The sequence below is a fragment of the Triticum urartu genome, chromosome 2A, assembly GCF_056163025.1.
Source record: "Triticum urartu cultivar PI428250 chromosome 2A, HENAU_Tu73, whole genome shotgun sequence".
NCBI classification, from domain to species: Eukaryota; Viridiplantae; Streptophyta; class Magnoliopsida; order Poales; family Poaceae; genus Triticum; species Triticum urartu.
This window is the reverse complement of record NC_141874.1, coordinates 56559686-56582240: the sequence shown is the minus strand read 5'-3', so window position 1 is coordinate 56582240 and position 22555 is coordinate 56559686.

Here is a 22555-nt window from a genome sequence, read left to right as displayed (position 1 = left end):
TGCCGGGGACCTCTCCCTTGCCGGAGGACTCTCCCTTGGCGTTTCAGGAGCGGCCTCCGGGCGCTCCTGGTGGGGCTGCTCTGCTCCTGCACAAGTCAACAAACAGATGTCAGCAAAGCAAAAATCTTTGTACGCACCCGACAGCAGAAAGAAAACAAGATACTTACGCTGGGGGCTGCTCTGGAGGTCAGCCGCCGGGTCTGGCAAGGTTGTCTCGGGCGCGTCCCCTGCTGACGCAGTGGGTTCGTCCTCGATGGCGATCACCGGCGCCTTGGCTCTCTTTGCCGCTCTCTGGGCCAGAGTCCTAAAAAGAAACAGATCCAGAGGAAAGCAAGTGAGATACAAGACAAAAACAGCAAGGATTGAAGAACTGCAAGTACAACCAGAAAAACTTACTCTTCTCCTTCTTCCTCGTCGGAGCTGAACACGGAGAAGTCAAAATCTGGCCCGCGTCCGGCGCGGGAAGGTGGAGGAGTTGGCTCCCTTGGCCGCTTGGCGGGAACAATGGCGGTGGCCCGAGACGACCCCGCTCCAGCTGCCGGCGCGGCATGAGGAACGGCAGGAGTAGAAGCGGCGGTCTGGGAGGACCCCGCTCCAGTTGTCGTAGCAGCGTGGGGCGCTCCCGCGGCAACGGTGCTTGCCGCGGTGGAGCGTGTCGCGCGGCGCGGCGACTGTCGGCTCGGCTGCCACCTCGCTACGTCCCCGGCTTTGCGGAGACGCCTTCTTGGTGGAGACGGAGGCTCCGCTCGCGGTGGGCTATCTGAGGATGAGGAGGAAGAGGAATTTATATCCAACGAGCCGCTCGTGTCCTCGGCAGGCTCGCTCGGCTCGACGTCACGCCCGGCAAGCTCTCCCTTGCCGGCAAGCTCCTCTCGCTCGGCAAGCTCTCCCTTGCCGGTAGGCTCCTCTTGCCTGACAAGCTCTTTCTTGCCGGCAATCTCTTCTCGCTCGGCATGGTTTGCCGCCTCTGCTGCCTCCGCCTCCTCCAAGGTGAAACCAAACTCGCCTGCCGCTGCGGCTGCCGCTGCCTCTTCCAGCCTGGTGGCAATGCGCTTCAACTCCGCCTCGGTGGTGGTGCGAGTAAGGCCATCCTTCTCGTTGGGGCGGATGGGCACCTCTACCAAGTTGACGAAAAACTGCTGCACGACTTCGTCTTCAGGCTCTTGCCAAGTTGGCACAATTCCATGCGAGTCACACAGCGGCATCATTGCCCTGATGCGGTCAAGCGCAGAATTGTTGCACAACGGGACGACGCCCTGCGGCAACCTAAATACTTCTGGGTGATCAGGATCATACTTGAAGAGCTCCTGCAGCATTGAGTTGAGCTCCAAGACAGTGAAGTTGTAGTTGAGGCCCGGGCGCAGCCTCATGATATCCGCCGCGTTCTTGAACTCCCAGGCGGGCCTCCCCCGTTCCTGCAGGGGGGCGATGCGGCGGCGAAGGAAGTCTGCGCCAACGGCGCCTACAGTGAGTCCGGCAAGCCTGAGGCGTTGGATCCTGGTGACGGCAATCCTCAGCTTGCTGTCTTCCGGGGCCACGTCGCTCCAGTCGCTGCCGCGTGCTGCTGTTACTTGGCGCCGGGCGGTAAATGGCTGAGGGTTCTCCTCTACAATCCAGCACCAATCCGCTCTCCACTCCTCCCACTTGCCGCGGAACTCGCCCTCCAGATACGAGTCCTTCTTGCCGGACCTTGAGATCCAAGCAATTCCGCCGGATAAAGGCTCTCCTCTCTCTACTCGGGGCATGAAGAAATGGCGGAAGAGGGCTACGTTTGGGTGGACTCCGACAAAGTTTTCGCAAAGGTGTGCAAAAACTGCCATGGTCAGGACGGCGTTGGGAGTGAAGTAGAGGAGGCAGAAACCGTAGGTGTTCATAATGTCACAAAAGAACTCCGAGAAGGGCGGGCAGAGCCCGCAGTAGAAGAACACAGCGAAGAAGGGATATCCTTGCGGAGCCGTTTTGTGAGCAATGGCTGGGAGTACCTTGGTGCCCGGGTGCGCTCGCGTCTCCCTCGACCAGAAGAGGTAGTAGTACTCCTTCAACTCCTTTGCGCCAAGATTGGAGGGGAAGATGGCCCGCTTCTTCCGCAGTGCCGCAAGCCGCTGCGCCTCAGTCGTCTTCACGGCCTTCCCCTTGTCGGCTTTCGGAGCCATGGCGGAGGTGGTGGAGGAGGTCGACGGCGTAGGTGATGCTGGCGGCGATGGGGGGGGGCAGGGCGCTGCTCTCTTGCTGCTTTGGGAAGACGGAGGCAGGGCGGAGGTTTCTGAGATTGGATAGGAAAAGGGGCGAGTGGGCGCACTACTCTTGCTTCCCCTTGCTTATAAAGGGGGAGGTGGCGGACGTTCCGCTTTCCTAATAAAGAACCACCCACGATCTCTCCCACGACGCCGCGTTCGACGCGTGCCGTTCGGGAAGGGCGCGGTGGATACGGAGTGAGATACGGCGTGACCTAGGCCGCGCGTGCCCGTGCCCTATTTTGGGCCTGGCCCAATAGCGCTCGGCACCGTGTATGGCCCAGGCCCGGGGGCTCCTGTCGGTGTACTAAAGTAGGGGTACCTTAGTATCCCGAACTTGTGCACGGGCAGTCGCAGCGTCCCGCGGCAAGGCTTGCCGGGTGACCGCCAAGGCCCTCCGTGGTTCCTTTGGAACCATTCAAGAACAAAGTATCCAAGACCCCGGCAAGAGGAGCTTGCCGGGGACGAGACAAGGCCCCGGCAAGAGGAGCTTGCCGGGAAGGCCAACCAAGGCTTATCAAGGAACTTGCCGCAACGCACCACGCGACCCGGCAAGGCCCGGTGAGCGACAAGCTCCTGGATGCGACAAGACAACAACCGCGGCAAGGCGCTTGCCACGGCAAGCCCCCACTCTGTGCCTGCGCTCCAGCACATCCACCAACGTGTCGCCCTGGGACCCTTCCAGGCATACGTGGCGGGAGGCTGTGCAGCTAGAGGTACACAGTGGCAAGTGGCGCTGACGAGATTGCCATCGTGGCGAGCAATGGCGTCCCTGGCGGTCCCTTTCTGTACCGTCTAGGCGACGCAGACAGGCATTTAATGCCTTTGTCCCCTGCCGTCAGGGTTAGGTATGATAACACTGTTGTAGGCGGCGGTGCCAACCACCACGCCTTCTTTCCACTTTTACCCTCATCTATGTTGCCACCTGTCGGTGAGCCCTTAGACATATAAAAGGAGGCCCATGCGCAACGTAGAGGGAGGAGGACATTCATTCTCACGCTCGGTCTGGCTAGCTGCTGGTGTGCATTGTAGCAATCAGCGCTCCCGAGCAAGAAACCAACACAATCACAAGCAGGAGTAGGGTTTTACGCATCCGTGCGGCCCGAACCTGGGTAAACCGATCGTGTCGCTCGTGCGCATCGCCTCGATCTGCTCTTCGTGCTCTCTCCGCCCCCTGCCGAACTGAAAGGGGCCCAGTCCGCCGTGGTCCCATAGGTGTCCGTGGGATCAGCACCCCCGACACTGCGCATGGTAAGAGAAACTTGGCCGCTGTCGCCCGGATTGTTGAACGACTCCCTCGTTGCTCTAGGAATTCTCTGTTTGCAAACAAGAAGACATACCCAAACAGTTAGATCAACACAGTGAATCATGCGAAACAACATGGAAATAAAAAAGAACGAAACACTTGGGCGGCCAATGCTTACCAAGAAGGTGGACATGTCGGTTTTGTAAGGACTTTGGTATATGAAGTGCGAACTGCAGCCCAGTCTGTTGCCGGTGCAACCGCTCGTTCGGTTGCCGCTGCACGGGCCGGAACAGATGCAAGTGCAAGTGTTGGTGCAGGTGCCGAGGCCGCTGCTGCTGCCGGAGATGGTGCTCCTTGTAGATCTGGTGCCGGTGTCGGAGCAGGTGCCGGTGTCGATGCCCGATCCTCCGATAGATCAGCCTGATCCGCTGACGAGGTCGGTGCCCAATCCTCAGCTGGATCAGACTGAGCTGCTGCCGCTGTCAGTGCTAGAGCAACTACCGGTGCTCGATCCGTTGCTGAAGGTGGTACCGATGTGCGAGACAGCGGCGATCATGTCTGGTCTGCTATGATTAGCTTTCTAACTTGACTAGGCTTCGTGACCGTGATCCAGTTTTTTTCTTCATTTCTTTTAAACGCGAGAAGGACTAATTGTGGCGTTTTTATTAAACCAAACTGCAGTTCATCATAGGGATTTAGCTTGTACTCAGACAACAGACTGATCCAATTTTTACCAGTAATATAAGTGATGGACAGTGCCTTCGTTACTGACACGGCATAAGAAGTGAAACCTGCAAAAATAGCCATCGTAGAGAAAACCAAAAAGTTTATTCTGTGATGAATGTCACATGGCAAAACCTGCATCGTAAAATTGCAGGAAAAAAAGAAAACATGACATTAAATCAATAAGATTTAGATAGTAAATCAATAATATTTACTTGATGTGACACGAGTGAATCCTTACCAGGAAATCACTATGTTGAAGTACTAAACAGAAGATTGATCGTCCAACTACGGGTGGCATGCAGGGGCCCCGCCTACTCCCACAAGCAGGAGAGTCCAAAGGTCATGACAAATCGTATGGACCGAACATCCATGGGACTAGAAATCCTGGTGGGTGCAACAAACCTTACAATGCATACAGATATTGGAGTGTAACCATAATTGATAAACCGTCCTGACAAAAAAGATGATCAGGATACTTCAAAATATACAGACTGCATTGAGTGGACAGACATTAACATAGACCATTCTCAAGACTGACCACACACCAAAAGTGGCAGTACTAATAAACAATACAGGGTTCACGAACACAAATCAAGTACTGAACAATAATACTTACTACAGACAAGCAAAGTTGCACTAATTAAACTCTGGAGACTATTTCTTGCCACCGACCTACGGGATGAACCCCGCATAACTGACTAGGCCATGAACTTCGTGAGAGATGTCTACATGCACCATCACCATCTTGTCAACCTTGGAGAACCTAACAGAGTGGTCTTTCCACTCATAAACATGATCGTGAAGACAGGCCGCATCAGATTTGTTGGGAAGCTTTACAAGAACCACACCCTTCGTAATCGAAGGCACAACCAGGAAATTGTTGTGGTCAAGTACAGCCTCGAGAACACGCCTGACAACAATGCTACAGGAAAACACTAGTTCAGGACACGTGGCGACAAGGACACAGCAGGTGGATAGTTTAGCAGTAGAACTCATCCTCAGGTCTTCCAGTTCACACGGCATGACTTTGAGAACTTCATCTCCACCGCGGACCTGGCTCTAATTCAAACAGAAACCATATTTTATTACTACCTCCGTTCAGAAATATAAGATGATTTTCGATATTACACTCCATATATGACTACATATACGCACAGAAATGAGTGAACAAAGACACTAGAACATGTCTTCAAAGGCATGAGATCGGAGGGATTACTTGCAATATCCATAACACAAGTTACTGAGGCAAAGATACCCTCTTCAAAGGTAGCATTGATGTTCATAAAGTACTCCCTCCGTCCCAAAATTATTTTCTTAGATTTGTCTAGATACGGATGTATCAAGTCACATTTTAGTATTAGATACATCCGTATCTAGACAAATCTAAGACAAGAAATTTGGGACAGAGGGAGTAGTTGAAAGTAATCTATAAGAAATCAGTGTCAACCTCTCGCATGTTTTGGTCAAAAGAGGAATTAGAACCGTCATTTGGCACACAAAAATCACATGCAAGATCACCCAGAAAGTTGTACTACTAGTACTAGTACTGCGTGTTAGATGAAAAAACACGATCAAGATCGAGAAAAAGATCGTCAAGAAGAGATATTACCTGGACTTGCTTAATGAGGGATCCCGGAGAGGGGGCCTTGGATAGGGCGATGGCTTTGAGCTTGTCTGCGGTAGTCTCGGCAGGGTGCTTGCGCTTCTTCGTACCATGAGCCTCGACGGTTTTGGCCAGAGTCATAGACATCACTTCGGCCGGTGCTCCAGGGCCCATCAAGAAACTGTCAAATAGAAATAAAAGAAAAGAAACCATAGTCACAAACCCAAAAGAAGAAAAGAGAGGGAGTTATAGGATCAGTGTCAGGGTTGCAAGACCGGGCCTTGGCCAGAATCAACACCATTGATGCGCTCACCTTTCCTTCTTTGGGAGAGAAGAACAATGGCAGAAGCAGGTCAGGGTTTTGTTGAAGAAATGAGGAACAAGATGATGGAGAAGCGAGGGTTGGGTAGAGAGGAAGCTGAGATAGAAGAGTGAAATGATGGTTGCTTCGTCTGTCCAACTTACTACTGGAAAGGAGGGGGTTTTGTGATTTGACAGCTCATTGGGCATTACTACGGCGCTTCGATCGGGGTAGTCTACTGTCACTCTACTATGGAGTAATTTAGTGCATGGCTGGTGGATCCCGATGCTGGCTGTCCCACACGCGGCGAAAGTGAGTAATTTAGTGCATGGCTGGAGGAGGATCCGCACTGTAGAGCGTGTCCATTGTTTTTCTGAAGAAAAATGATTACAACAAGCGTTTCCACTCTTACGACGGAGAAGTGCGAAATGCGACAGCCACTTGAACATACACAGTGCTCCTACTACTAGGCATGTGCAGTGGTTCATACGTCAATACTACATAATCTTGTTGCTAGTGTAGTAAGATATGATGACAACAAATGATGTTGTGCGCATGTCAACTATATGAACAGTAATGTAGTAACATAGTACCGCCTTCTCGACTGTCCGGTCAAGAATGAACGATGAGATCAATGTTAACAGAACTAGGGCTACAGCGCATGGAGAGTACAGTGCTACAGTACTCCACGAAACATGAACCATATGAAGCACGATAGTGTTAGGCAGGGTGTATGAAGGGTGCACGGGATGGGAGCAAAAGTTCCCTTCTCGACCAACTTTTGGGTGTTTGGCAGAGTGCATGAAGGGTGCATGAGTCCACACTAGTAGGTTAACACAAATACACGAAGAGGAAACAACTACTCCGTCTAGGTGTGTAAGTCATCTTATGTTGTGCACTACGACCAAGGAGGAGAGGAAAACGAGAAAACTTAATGTCTTTTTGCTAATTAATAGCATTGCATGCAATGAACTAACCACTGCATGTCATGTTTATTAGTCTCAAGTCATTGAAAGCATGCACGGCCCACATCTCTTATTGGTTGATATGTCACAAAACAAGAAACAGGGAGGGAGTTAATGTACCGTGCCTAAGCGTTTTGGGATTATTTGGTTTTCATAAGGTGACTTACACACTATATTGAGATGAGAATGCAACCAAACACACCCACACGCTTTGTGCTACAGTGACTGATCGGCACCATATGAGTTTGATCCAACGGTCATGTTGCGCCGAGACATGGACATGCCCATGCAGAGGGCGCCTAAACACCACCGAAGTCCCTCTGCTTCTCGAGGCGCATGATCTTGGTGATGCAGGGGCGAAACGGCTGAAAGGCAATGCAATCTACGGGAAGGCGGAGGGAGCTAGCCGAGGAGCGGGGAATCTTTTGGTTTTCACCATGGTAAAACACCAGTCGACGACTTCTAACATCAGGGAGCGGTGGATTTTACAGGCGGAGTGATACGTCTCCAACGTATCTATAATTTATGAAATATTCATGCTATTATATTATCCATCTTAGATGTTTTATATGCATTTATATGCTATTTTATATGATTTTTGGGACTAACCTATTAACCTAGAGCCCAGTGCCAGTTTCTGTTTTTTCCTTATTTTTGAGTTTTACAGAAAAGGAATACCAAACGGAGTCCAATTGATGTGCCAATTTTTGATGATTTTTTATGGACCAAAAGAAGCCCCTAGAGTAAAAGAGTTGGGCCAGAAGAGTCCCGGGCTGTCCACGAGGGTGGGGGCGCGCCCACCCCCCCTAGGCGTGGGCCCCTGCCTTGTGGACGACTCGGAGACCCCCCCTGACGTGAAACCAACGCCAAAAATTCCTATAAATACAGAAACCCCCAGAAAAAACCTAGATCGGAAGTTCCGCCGCCGCAAGCCTCTGTAGCCACGAGAAATCAGTCTAGGCCCTCTCTGGCACCCTGTCGGAGGGGGCCATCATCACCGAGGCCATGGAGGAGGATCTTGGAGGGGCCATCATCGCCATGAAGGCCAAGGACCAGAGGGAGAACCTCTCCCCATCTAGGGGGAGGCCATGGAGGAGGAAGCACAAGGGGGAGAACCTCTCCTCCTCTCTCCTGGTGGCGCCGGAGTGCCATCGGGAGGGGAATCATCGCCGCGGTGATCGTCTTCATCAACATCACCATCCTCATCTATTTTACGGGGTCCACTCTCCCGCACCCAGTTGTAATCCCTACTTGCACATGGTGCTTTATGCCACATATTATGATCCAATGATGTGCTGCCATCCTATGATGTTTTGAGTAGATATCCTTTGTCTTTGGGTTGATTGATGATATAGATTGGTATGAGTTGTATGTTTTGAAGGAAATATGCCCTAGAGGCAATAATAAAGTTATTATTTATTTCCTTATATCATTATAAATGTTTATTATTCATGCTAGAATTGTATTAACCGGAAACATAATACATGTGTGAATACGTAGACAAACTTAGTGTCACTAGTATGCCTCTACTAGACTAGCTCGTTAATCAAAGATGTTTATGTTTCCTAACCATGAACAAAGTGTTGTTATTTGATTAACGAGGTCACATCATTAGTTGAATGATCTGATTGACATGACCCATTTCATTAGCTTAGCACCCGATCGTTTAGTATGTTGCTATTGCTTTCTTCATGACTTATACATGTTCCTATGACTATGAGATTATGCAACTCCCGTTTGCCGGAGGAACACTTTGGGTGCTACCAAACGTCACAACGTAACTGCGTGATTATAAAGGAGTACTACAGGTGTCTCCAAAGGTAGATTTGGGTTGGCGTATTTCAAGATTAGGATTTGTCACTCCGATTGTCGGAGAGGTATCTCTGGGCCCTCTCGGTAATGCACATCACATAAGCCTTGCAAGCATTGTGACTAAATGAGTTAGTTGCGAGATGATGTATTACGGAACGAGTAAAGAGACTTGCCGGTAACGAGATTGAACTAGGTATTGGATACCGACGATCGAATCTCGGGCAAGTAACATACCGATGACAAAGGGAACAACATATGTTGTTATGCGGTCTGACCGATAAAGATCTTCGTAGAATATGTAGGAGCCAATATTGGCATCCAGGTCCCGCTATTGGTTATTGACCGGAGATGTGTCTCGGTCATGTCTACATTGTTCTCGAACCGTAGGGTCCGCACGCTTAACGTTACGATGACAGTTATTATGAGTTTATGCATTTTGATGTACCGATGTTAGTTCAGAGTCCCGGATGTGATCACGGACATGACGAGGAGTCTCGAAATGGTCGAGACATAAAGATTGATATATTGGAAGCCTATGTTTGGATATCGGAAGTGTTCCGGGTGAAATCGGGATTTTACCGGAGTAACGGGAGGTTACCGGAACCCCCCGGGAGCCATATGGGCCTTAGTGGGCTTTAGTGGAAAGGAGAAAGGGGCAGCCCAAGGTGTCTGCGCGCCTCCCCCCTCCCCTAGTCCTATTAGGACTAGGAGAGGTGGCCGGCCCCCTCTCTCTCTTTCCCCCTCGGGGAATCCTAGTCCAACTAGGATTGGGGGGGGGGGGAGTCCTACTCCCGGTAGGAGTAGGACTCCTCCTGTGCCCTCCTCCTGGCCGGCGGCCCCCTCCCCCTTGGCTCCTTTATATACGGAGGCAGGGGGCACCTCTAGACACACAAGTTGATCATTGAGATCGTTCCTTAGCCGTGTGCGGTGCCCCCTACCACTATATTCCACCTCGATCATATCGTTGTAATGCTTAGGCGAAGCCCTGCGTCGGTAGAACATCAAGATCGTCATCACGCCGTCGTGCTGACGGAACTCATCCCCGAAGCTTTGCTGGATCGGAGCCCGGAGATCGTCATCGAGCTGTACGTGTGCTAAGAACTCGGAGGTGCCAGAGTAACGGTGCTTGGATCGGTCGGATCGGGAAGAAGACGTACGACTACTTCCTCTACGTTGTGTCAACGCTTCCGTTGCGATCTACAGGGGTACATAGATCAGACTCTCCCTCTCGTTGCTATGCATCACCATGATCTTGCGTGTGCGTAGGAATTTTTTTGAAATTACTACGTTCCCCAACAGTGGCATCCGAGCCTAGGTTTTATGGTTTGATGTTATATGCACGAGTAGAACACAAGTGAGTTGTGGGCGATATAAGTCATACTGCCTACCAGCATGTCATACTTTGGTTTGGCGGTATTGTTGGACGAGACGACCCAGACCGACATTACGCGTACGCTTACGCGAGACCGGTTCTCCCGACGTGCTTTGCACATAGGTGGCTTGCGGGCGACTACCTCTCCAACTTTAGTTGAACCAAGTGTGGCTACGCCCGGTCCTTGCGAAGGTTAAAACGGAGTCTATTTGACAAACTATCGTTGTGGTTTTGATGCGTAGGTGAGATTGGTTCTTGCTTAAGCCCGTAGCAGCCAAGTAAAACTTGCAACAACAAAGTAGAGGACGTCTAACTTGTTTTTGCAGGGCATGTTGTGATGTGATATGGTCAAGACATGATGCTAAATTTTATTGTATGAGATGATCATGTTTTTGTAACCGAGTTATCGGCAACTGGCAAGAGCCATATGGTTGTCGCTTTATTGTATGCAATGCAATCGCGATGTAATGCTTTACTTTATCACTAAACGGTAGCGATAGTCGTGGAAGCATAAGATTGGCGAGACGACAACGATGCTACGATGGAGATCAAGGTGTCGTGCCGGTGACGATGGTGATCACGACGGTGCTTCGGAGATGGAGATCACAAGCACAAGATGATGATGGCCATATCATATCACTTATATTGATTGCATGTGATGTTTATCTTTTATGCATCTTATCTTGCTTTGATTGATGGTAGCATTATAAGATGATCTCTCACTAAATTATCAAGAAGTGTTCTCCCTGAGTATGGACCATTGCGAAAGTTCTTCGTGCTAAGACACCATGTGATGATCGGGTGTGATAGGCTCTACGTTCAAATACAACGGGTGCAAAACAGTTGCACACGCGGAATACTCAGGTTATACTTGACGAGCCAAGCATATACATATATGGCCTCGGAACACGGAGACCGAAAGGTCGAGCGTGAATCATATAGTAGATATGATCAACATAATGATGTTCACCAATGAAACTACTCCATCTCACGTGATGATCGGACATGGTTTAGTTGATTTGGATCACGTAATCACCTAGAGGATTAGAGGGATGTCTATCTAAGTGGGAGTTCTTAAGTAATATGATTAATTGAACTTAAATTTATCATGAACTTAGTACCTGATAGTATCTTGCTTGTTTATGTTGATTGTAGATAGATGGCTCGTGCTGTTGTTCCGTTGAATTTTAATGCATTCCTTGAGAAAGCAAAGTTGAAAGATGATGGTAGCAATTACACGGACTGGGTCCGTAACTTGAGGATTATCCTCATTGCTGCACAGAAGAATTACGTCCTGGAAGCACTGCTGGGTGCCATGCCTGCTGCTAGAGCAACACCAGATGTTATGAACGTCTGGCAGAGCAAAGCTGATGACTACTCGATAGTTCAGTGTGCCATGCTTTACGGCTTAGAATCGGGACTTCAACGACGTTTTGAACGTCATGGAGCATATGAGATGTTCCAGGAGTTGAAGTTAATATTTCAAGCAAATGCCCGGATTGAGAGATATGAAGTCTCCAATAAGTTCTATAGCTGCAAGATGGAAGAGAACAGTTCTGTCAGTGAGCATATACTCAAAATGTCTGGGTATAATAATCACTTGATTCAATTGGGAGTTAATCTTCCAGATGATAGCGTCATTGACAGAATTCTCCAATCACTGCCACCAAGCTACAAGAGCTTCGTGATGAACTATAATATGCAAGGGATGAACAAGACTATTCCCGAGCTCTTCGCAATGCTGAAAGCTGCGGAGATAGAAATCAAAAAGGAGCATCAAGTGTTGATGGTTAACAAAACCACTAGTTTCAAGAAAAAGGGCAAAGGGAAGAAGAAGGGGAACTTCAAGAAGAACGGCAAGCAAGTTGCTACTCAAGAGAAGAAACCCAAGTCTGGACCTAAGCCTGAAACTGAGTGCTTCTACTGCAAGCAGACTGGTCACTGGAAGCGGAACTGCCCAAAGTATTTGGCGGATAAGAAGGATGGCAAAGTGAACAAAGGTATATGTGATATACATGTTATTGATGTGTACCTTACTAATGTTCGCAGTAGCACCTGGGTATTTGATACTGGTTCTGTTGCTAATATTTGCAACTCGAAACATGGACTACAGATTAAGCGAAGATTGGCTAAGGACGAGGTGACGATGCGCGTGGGAAACGGTTCCAAAGTCGATGTGATCGCGGTCGGCACGCTACCTCTACATCTACCTTCGGGATTAATATTAGACCTAAATAATTGTTATTTGGTGCCTGCGTTGAGCATGAACATTATATCTGGATCTTGTTTAATGCGAGACGGTTATTCATTTAAATCAGAGAATAATGGTTGTTCTATTTATATGAGTAATATCTTTTATGGTCATGCACCCTTGAAGAGTGGTCTATTCTTGTTGAATCTCGATAGTAATGATACACATATTCATAATGTAGAAGCCAAAAGATGCAGAGTTGATAATGATAGTGCAACTTATTTGTGGCACTGCCGTTTAGGTCATATCGGTGTAAAGCGCATGAAGAAACTCCATACTGATGGACTTTTGGAACCACTTGATTATGAATCACTTGGTACTTGCGAACCATGCCTCATGGGCAAGATGACTAAAACACCGTTCTCCGGTACTATGGAGAGAGCAACAGATTTATTGGAAATCATACATATAGATGTATGTGGTCTGATGAATATTGAGGCTCGTGGCGGATATCGTTATTTTCTCACCTTCACAGATGATTTAAGCAGATATGGGTATATCTACTTAATGAAACATAAGTCTGAAACATTTGAAAAGTTCAAAGAATTTCAGAGTGAAGTGGAAAATCATCGTAACAAGAAAATAAAGTTTCTACGATCTGATCGTGGAGGAGAATATTTGAGTTACGAGTTTGGTGTACATTTGAAAAATTCTGGAATAGTTTCGCAACTCACGCCACCCGGAACACCACAGCGTAATGTTGTGTCCGAACGTCATAATCGTACTTTACTAGATATGGTGCGATCTATGATGTCTCTTACTGATTTACCGCTACCATTTTGGGGATACGCTCTAGAGACGGCCGCATTCACGTTAAATAGGGCACCATGAAAATCCGTTGAGACAACGCCTTATGAACTGTGGTTTGGCAAGAAACCAAAGTTGTCGTTTCTGAAAGTTTGGGGCTGTGATGCTTATGTGAAAAAGCTTCAACCTGATAAGCTCGAACCCAAATCGGAAAAATGTGTCTTCATAGGATATCCAAAGGAAACTATTGGATACACCTTCTATCACAGATCCGAAGGCAAGACTTTTGTTGCTAAATTCGGAAACTTTCTGGAGAAGGAGTTTCTCTCGAAAGAAGTGAGTGGGAGGAAAGTAGAACTTGACGAGGTAACTATACCTGCTCCCTTGTTGGAAAGTAGTACATCACAGAAAACTGTTTCTGCGACACCTACACCAATAAGTGAGGAAGTTAATGATAATGATCATGAAACTTCAGAACAAGATACTACTGAACCTCGTAGATCAACCAGAGTAAGATCCGCACCAGAGTGGTACGGTAATCCAGTTCTGGAAGTCATGCTACTAGATCATGATGAACCTACGAACTATGAAGAAGCGATGATGAGCCCAGATTCCGCAAAGTGGCTTGAAGCCATGAAATCTGAGATGGGATCCATGTATGAGAACAAAGTATGGACTTTGGTTGACTTGCCCGATGATCGGCAAGCAATTGAGAATAAATGGATCTTCAAGAAAAAGACTGACGCTGACGGTAATGTTACTGTCTACAAAGCTCTACTTGCCGCAAAAGGTTTTCGACAAGTTCAAGGGGTTGACTACGATGAGACCTTCTCACCCGTAGCGATGCTTAAGTCTGTCTGAATCATGTTAGAAATTGCCGCGTTTTATAGTTATGAAATTTGGTAGATGGATGTCAAAACTGCATTCCTGAATGGATTTCTGGAAGAAGAGTTGTATATGATGCAACCGGAAGGTTTTGTCGATCCAAAAGGAGCTAACAAAGTGTGCAAGCTCCAGCGATCCATTTATGGACTGGTGCAAGCCTCTCGGAGTTGGAATAAACGTTTTGATAGTGTGATCAAAGCATTTGGTTTTATACAGACTTTTGGAGAAGCCTGTATTTATAGGAAAGTGAGTGGGAGCTCTGTAGCATTTCTAATATTATATGTGGATGACATATTGCTAATTGGAAATGATATAGAATTTCTGGATAGCATAAAGGGATACTTGAATAAGAGTTTTTCGATGAAAGACCTCGGTGAAGCTGCTTACATATTGGGCATTAAGATTTATAGAGATAGATCGAGACGCTTAATTGGACTTTCACAAAGCACATACCTTGACAAAATCTTGAAAAAGTTCAAAATGGATCAAGCAAAGAAAGGGTTCTCGCCTGTGTTACAAGGTGTGAAGTTGAGTCAGACTCAATGCCCGACCACTGCAGAAGATAGAGAGAAAATGAAAGATGTTCCCTATGCTTCAGCCATAGGCTCTATCATGTATGCAATGCTGTGTACCAGACCTGATGTGTGCCTTGCTATAAGTTTAGCAGGGAGGTACCAAAGTAATCCAGGAATGGATCACTGGACAGCGGTCAAGAACATCCTGAAATACCTGAAAAGGACTAAGGATATGTTTCTCGTATATGGAGGTGACAAAGAGCTCACCGTAAGAGGTTACGTTGATGCAAGCTTTGACACTGATCCGGACGATTCTAAATCAAAAACCGGATACGTGTTTACATTAAACGGTGGAGCTGTCAGTTGGTGCAGTTCTAAACAAAGCGTCGTAGCGGGATCTACATGTGAAGCGGAGTACATAGCTGCTTCGGAAGCAGCGAAAGAAGGAGTCTGGATGAAGGAGTTCATATCCGATCTAGGTGTCATACCTAGTGCATCGGGTCCAATGAAAATCTTTTGTGACAATACTGGTGCAATTGCCTTGGCAAAGGAATCCAGATTTCACAAGAGGACCAAGCACATCAAGAGACGCTTCAATTCCATCCGGGATCTAGTCCAGGTGGGAGACATAGAGATTTGCAAGATACATACGGATCTGAATGTTGCAGACCCGTTGACTAAGCCTCTTCCACGAGCAAAACATAATCAGCACCAAGGCTCCATGGGTGTTAGAATCATTACTGTATAATCTAGATTATTGACTCTAGTGCAAGTGGGAGACTGAAGGAAATATGCCCTAGAGGCAATAATAAAGTTATTATTTATTTCCTTATATCATGATAAATGTTTATTATTCATGCTAGAATTGTATTAACCGGAAACATAATACATGTGTGAATACATAGACAAACTTAGTGTCACTAGTATGCCTCTACTAGACTAGCTCGTTAATCAAAGATGGTTATGTTTCCTAACCATGAACAAAGTGTTGTTATTTGATTAACGAGGCCACATCATTAGTTGAATGATCTAATTGACATGACCCATTTCATTAGCTTAGCACCCGATCATTTAGTATGTTGCTATTGCTTTCTTCATGACTTATACATGTTCCTATGACTATGAGATTATGCAACTCCCGTTTGCCGGAGGAACACTTTGGGTTCTACCAAACGTCACAACGTAACTGGGTGATTATAAAGGAGTACTACAGGTGTCTCCAAAGGTAGATGTTGGGTTGGCGTATTTCAAGATTAGGATTTGTCACTCCGATTGTCGGAGAGGTATCTCTGGGCCCTCTCGGTAATGCACATCACATAAGCCTTGCAAGCATTGTGACTAAATGAGTTAGTTGCGAGATGATGTATTACGGAACGAGTAAAGAGACTTGCCGGTAACGAGATTGAACTAGGTATTGGATACCGACGATCGAATCTCGGGCAAGTAACATACCGATGACAAAGGGAACAACGTATGTTGTTATGCGGTCTGACCGATAAAGATCTTCGTAGAATATGTAGGAGCCAATATGGGCATCTAGGTCCCGCTATTGGTTATTGACCGGAGACATGTCTCGGTCATGTCTACATTGTTCTCGAACCATAGGGTCCGCACGCTTAACGTTACGATGACAGTTATTATGAGTTTATGCATTTTGATGTACCGAAGTTAGTTCGGATTCCCGGATGTGATCACGGACATGACGAGGAGTCTCGAAATGGTCGAGACATAAAGATTGATATATTGGAAGCCTATGTTTGGATATCGGAAGTGTTCCGGGTGAAATCGGGATTTTACCGGAGTACCGGGAGGTTACCGGAACCCCACGGGAGCCATATGGGCCTTAGTGGGCTTTAGTGGAAAGGAGAAAGGGGCAGCCCAAGGTGTCTGCGCGCCTCCCCCCTCCCCTAGTCCTATTAGGACTAGGAGAGGTGGCCGGCCCCCCTCTCTCTCTTTCCCCCTCGGGGAATCCTAGTCCAACTAGGATTGGGGGGGGGAGTCCTACTCCCGGTAGGAGTAGGACTCCTCCTGTGCCCTCCTCCTGGCCGGCGGCCCCCTCCCCCTTGGCTCCTTTATATACGGAGGCAGGGGGCACCTCTAGACACACAAGTTGATCATTGAGATCGTTCCTTAGCCGTGTGCGGTGCCCCCTGCCACTATATTCCACCTCGTTCATATCGTTGTAGTGCTTAGGCGAAGCCCTGCGTCGGTAGAACATCAAGATCGTCATCACACCATCGTGCTGACGGAACTCATCCCCGAAGCTTTGCTGGATCGGAGCCCGGGGATCGTCATCGATCTGTACGTGTGCTAAGAACTCGGAGGTGCCGGAGTAACGGTGCTTGGATCGGTCGGATCGGGAAGAAGACGTACGACTACTTCCTCTACGTTGTGTCAACGCTTCCGTTGCGATCTACAAGGGTACGTAGATCAGACTCTCCCTCTCGTTGCTATGCATCACCATGATCTTGCGTGTGCGTAGGAAATTTTTTGAAATTACTACGTTCCCCAACATGTTTTATTTTGGTGCCATCCTATTGTGCCCTCCGTGTCGCGCAAGCGTGAGGGATTCCCGCTGTAGGGTGTTGCAATATGTTCTTGATTCTCTTATAGTGGGTTGTTTGAGTGACACAAGCATAAACCCGAGTAAGGGGATTGTTGTGTATGGGATAAAGGGGACTTGATGCTTTAATGCTATGGTTGGGTTTTACCTTAATGATCTTTAGTAGTTGCGGATGCTTGCTAGAGTTCCAATCATAAGTGCATATGATCCAAGAAGAGAAAGTATGCTAGCTTATGCCTCTCCCTCATATAAAATTGCAATGACGACTACCAGTCTTGTTAACAATTGCCTAGGATAATTCCGCACACCGACCCATCATTATTCCACACTTGCTATTTATAATATTTAGTAATATATTCTAACTTTATGATAACAACACCTACTTTTATATTTTAGCTCTCTGATACCATGCAAAGTTATCCTCTTCATACCCACAATGTAGTTTTATTTCTCGTTTCTAGTTGGAAGCAAACGTTCGGTGTACGTAGAGTTGTATAAGTGGCAGATAGGACTTGAGAGAATATTGATCTTACCTTTAGCTCCTTGTGGGTTCGACACTCCATACTTATCACTTCCACCTTTGGGAATTGCTACGATGATTCCCTGCACTTGGGGATTATCACGGAGTCATCGTGACTAATTGCTGCCGCGCCTGCTCCCGTCAATCAAAAAATTAAAAGTCCTGCGAAGCCTTCTCCCGTCAATCAAAAAATTAAAAATCCTGCGGCACTCAAACACCGGAGCAATGCCGTGGTGGATGTTTAAATTTACCTGCCGGCAAGTAGATAAAAAAAGGGGTGAAAACACAAATGTGGCCGCGGCCTAGCTAATCGGTCGAACTAGCCCAACTAGTTAGCCACCGTGCTTCACTGATGTACTCGGCAGGAAAAGTGTTCTTTCGTGATTTGACGACTCATTTATTTACTTGCTTCGACGAAAACGCGCGGTAGGGCGTCCCACGTCAGGAAGAATATATGCGTGCACCACCCGGGAGGACCCCGAAACCGCGCGGTAGGGTGTGCCATGTCTCGGCACGGAGGGAAAATGTGCGTGTAAAAATTTACTGTATCAGACATAGTACCTATGATTCGACCTCGGGACCCAGCCAGTCGGTCAAAAACTCCCCACTAGCCACACAGCTTCATCATGCTAACATGGCACGGAGGATAGGTGTGCTTAGCTCCGTCTCGACCAGCCACAACGTCTCTTGTTCTAGGCGATTCTTCTATTTTCCAAGCTTTTTTTAGTTGTAATAACACCACGGCAAGCTAGCTCCGCTCTTCATGTGTGCCCATGCAAAGGTTAGACGATGGAGAGAAGAGAGAGACCGCAGACCTAGGACCCACTAGTAAGTGAGTCAACGGTCATGCACGTGTAGACGAGGCACTCCCTCTACTCTAATCAACGTAATACTGTATAAAATCAAGTTATGGGACAAAGCCAACAACCGTTGTTGTTTCAGGCTATCGACTTACGCTTTGTAGTCTAGTTTGCCAGTTTGAATCTCGTCTTTCAGATTTGTTAGTTTTAGGTCCAAATTTGATTAATGACAAGTGTGACCCCCGTGTGTTGTTCCGATATTTTAGTGTAGGATGGTTTTTTTGAACAAACACTTTGCGCGGTTAAACAAGTAACGACACAAGTTACACGTACGTATTTTGCAAGTTTACGAACAAAAATGACAGTGCCATAGAATATCACATCCACCCCGCAGCTTAGATGCTATGGTGATATGAGTTTTTACACCGTTGGAAGTGACATCCAACGGCTTGGGAGTAGTCTTTGTAATTATGCACAATTTCCAAACTCTCCAAACTTTTTTTTGCAAATAAAACATCCAGGCCTCGTGTGTGCCGCTGCATCTTGGATCCAACGGCTCCCCGTTTCTCATATTAGGTGCTCCCCGTAGCTTAATTACCCGCTACGGTGATATGAGCATCTAGGTCGTATGATCAATGATCAGATGGCACATGCGTAGTACTTGTACTTTCTGCGCAATTCCCAAACTCTCTCAGCTGTATATTGCAAAAAACATTCAAACCTCCTACTGTGGGCCGTTAGATCTCCGTGAACTCGTATCACCATAGAATCTACGATGTGGGAGCACCTCATATTCTCCCGTGCGAGAAAACATAAGGTGCTCTCGCAGCTTGGATGCTACGGTGATACGAGCTTCGAGGTCGTTTGATCTGAGATCCAATGGCATCTGAGCAGTCTTTGTGCTTGTAAGCAGTGGCCCAACTCTTTGGGGGCTTTTCTGCAAAAAACCATTCGAACCACCGAGGAGGCGTTGGGTCACAAGTCCAACGGCTTCGAAGAGCTTGTATCACCAAATCATCTAAGGTGTGGTAGCACATGATATTCTTACATACAGGAGAATATGATGTCCTCCTTCATCTTAGATGCTATGGTGATACGAGCTTCGAGGTTGTTGGATATGGGATCCAAGGGCATCTGAGTAGTTTTTGTACAAATTGTGTGCAATTCTCAAACTCATCAAGGTTTCCTGTAAAAATATTAAGACATCATGTGAGCTGTTATATCTCAGATCTATAAGCTCCAAGCAACTCGTATCGGCATATAGCATCTAAGGTATGGGGGCACATGATATTCTCCCGGGGAGGAGGGGTGGGGGTGCACAACCAATTGGTGGTTGGGAGGGTGGGGACAAATATAATCTAAAGAACCCTAAACAGAGCTTCACAATTTTATCTAAGGTCGAGGGGGGACCCCCGACAATCATAGCTCCGCCTAATTAAACACAACATTTGCATGTAGTGTAGTGCTAGACTTAATATTCATGTTTCAGTTACATGTTCGTTTTAAATATTGAATTGAGGACCATGCATGTCTTACATTTTACTCCCTTCGTTCCTAAATATTAGTCTTTTTAGAGACTTCAAGTGGACTGGCACATACGGATGTATATAGACATATTTTAGAGTGTAGATTCACTCATTTTGCTCTGTATGTAGTCGCTTGTTGAAATCTCTAAAAGACTAATATTTAGGAATAGAAGGAGTATTTTTGAATTCGTGGCATACATGCATGGTTTGGAAAAATAGATGCACTATATTTATTGGATTTTTTTTGTGTTCGTGTGTGGGTGTCTATGTGTATGTGTGTGTGTGTGTATGTGATAACCCACAAGTATAGGGGATCGCAACAGTTTTTGAGGGTAGAGTATTCAACCCAAATTTATTTATTCGACACAAGGGGAGCCAAAGAATATTCTCAAGTATTAGCAGTTGAGTTGTCATTCAACCACACCTGGATAACTTAATATCTGCAGCGAAGTATTTAGTAGAAAAGTAGTATGGAAGTAACGGTAACGATAGCAAAAGTAATATTTTTGGGTTTTGTAGTGATTGTAACAGTAGCAACGGTAAAGTAAATAAGCAGAGAACAATATGTGAAAAGCTCGTAGGCATTGGATCGGTGATGGAGAATTATGCCGGATGTGGTTCATCATGTAGTAGTCATAACATAGGGTGACACAGAACTAGCTCCAATTCATCAATGTAATGTAGGCATGTATTCTGAATATAGTCATACGTGCTTATGGAAAAGAACTTGCATGACATCTTTTGTCCTACCCTCCCGTGGCAGAGGGGTCCTAATGGAAACTAAGGGATATTAAGGCCTCCTTTTAATAGAGTACCGAACCAAAGCATTAACACATAGTGAATACATGAACTCCTCAAACTATGGTCATCACTGGGAGTGGTCCCCGATTATTGTCACTTCGGGGTTGCCGGATCATAACACATAGTAGGTGACTATAGACTTCCAAGATAGGATCAAGAACTCACATATATTCATGAAAACATAATAGGTTCAGATCTGAAATCATGGCACTCGGGCCCTAGTGACAAGCATTAATCTCATCCAACCCATCAATCTCAGAACATAGTGGATACTAGGGATCAAACCCTAACAAAACTAACTCAATTACATGATAAATCTCATCCAACCCATCACCATCCAGCAAGCCTACGATGGAATTACCCATGCACGGCGGTGAGCATCATGAAATTGGTGATGGAGGATGGTTGATGATGATGACTGTAGGATCTAGAAGTAGGTGTGTCTAGAGGGGGTGATTAGACACTTAGTGCTAAAGTCGCAATTTTTAAACTTTTTCGGTTTGAGTGGAGTTTTAGGCACAATTTCAACATACACAATACATATCAAGCAAGCAAGCAAAGAGTGTATGAGCAGCGGAAAGTAAAGCATGCAACTTGTAAGAATGTAAAGGGAAGGGTTTGGAGAATTCAAACGCAATTGGAGACACGGATGTTTTTCCCGTGGTTCAGATAGGTGGTGCTATCCTACATCCACGTTAATGGAGACTTCAACCCACGAAGGGTAACGGTTGCGCGAGTCCACGGAGGGCTCCACCCACGAAGGGTCCACGAAGAAGCAACCTTGTCTATCCCACCATGGCCATCGCCCACGAAGGACTTGCCTCACTAGCGGTAGATCTTCACGAAGTAGGCGATCTCCTTGCCCTTACAAACTCCTTGGTTCAACTCCACAATCTTGTCGGAGGCTCCCAAGTGACACCTAGCCAATCTAGGAGACACCACTCTCCAAGAAGTAACAAATGGTGTGTTGATGATGAACTCCTTGCTCTTGTGCTTCAAATGATAGTCTCCCCAACACTCAACTCTCTCTCTCACAGGATTTGGATTTGGTGGAAAGAAGATTTGAGTGGAAAGCAACTTGGGAAAGGCTAGAGGTCAAGATTCATATGGTAGGAATGGAATATCTTGGTCTCAACACATGAGTAGGTGGTTCTCTCTCAGAACATATGAGTTGGAAGTGTAGTTGTGTTCTGATGGCTCTCTCCACAAGTGAAGAGGAGGTGGAGGGGTATATATAGCCTCCACACAAAATCCAACCGTTACACACAATTTACCAATCTCGGTGGGACCGAATCAACAAACTCGGTCGGACCAAAATAGTAAACCTAGTGACCGTTAGAGATTTTCTATGGGACTGACATGCAACTCAGTAGGACCGATATGGTTAGGGTTAGGGCATAACGTAATCTCGGTGAGACCGATTACACAAACTCGGTGAGACCGATTTGGTAATTAGCTAACCAGAGAGTTGGTTAGGCAAACTCGGTGGGACCGATTACTAAACTCGGTTGGACCGATTTTGGTAATAAGTTGACCAGAGAGTTTGCATTGTAATCTCGGTAGTACCGATTGCCTAAACTCGGTGAGACCGATTTTGACAGTGGACATACACAAAGAGATTACAATCCCATCTCGGTGAGACCGAGATCCCTATAGGTGAAACCGATTTGCTAGGGTTTGGCAGTGGC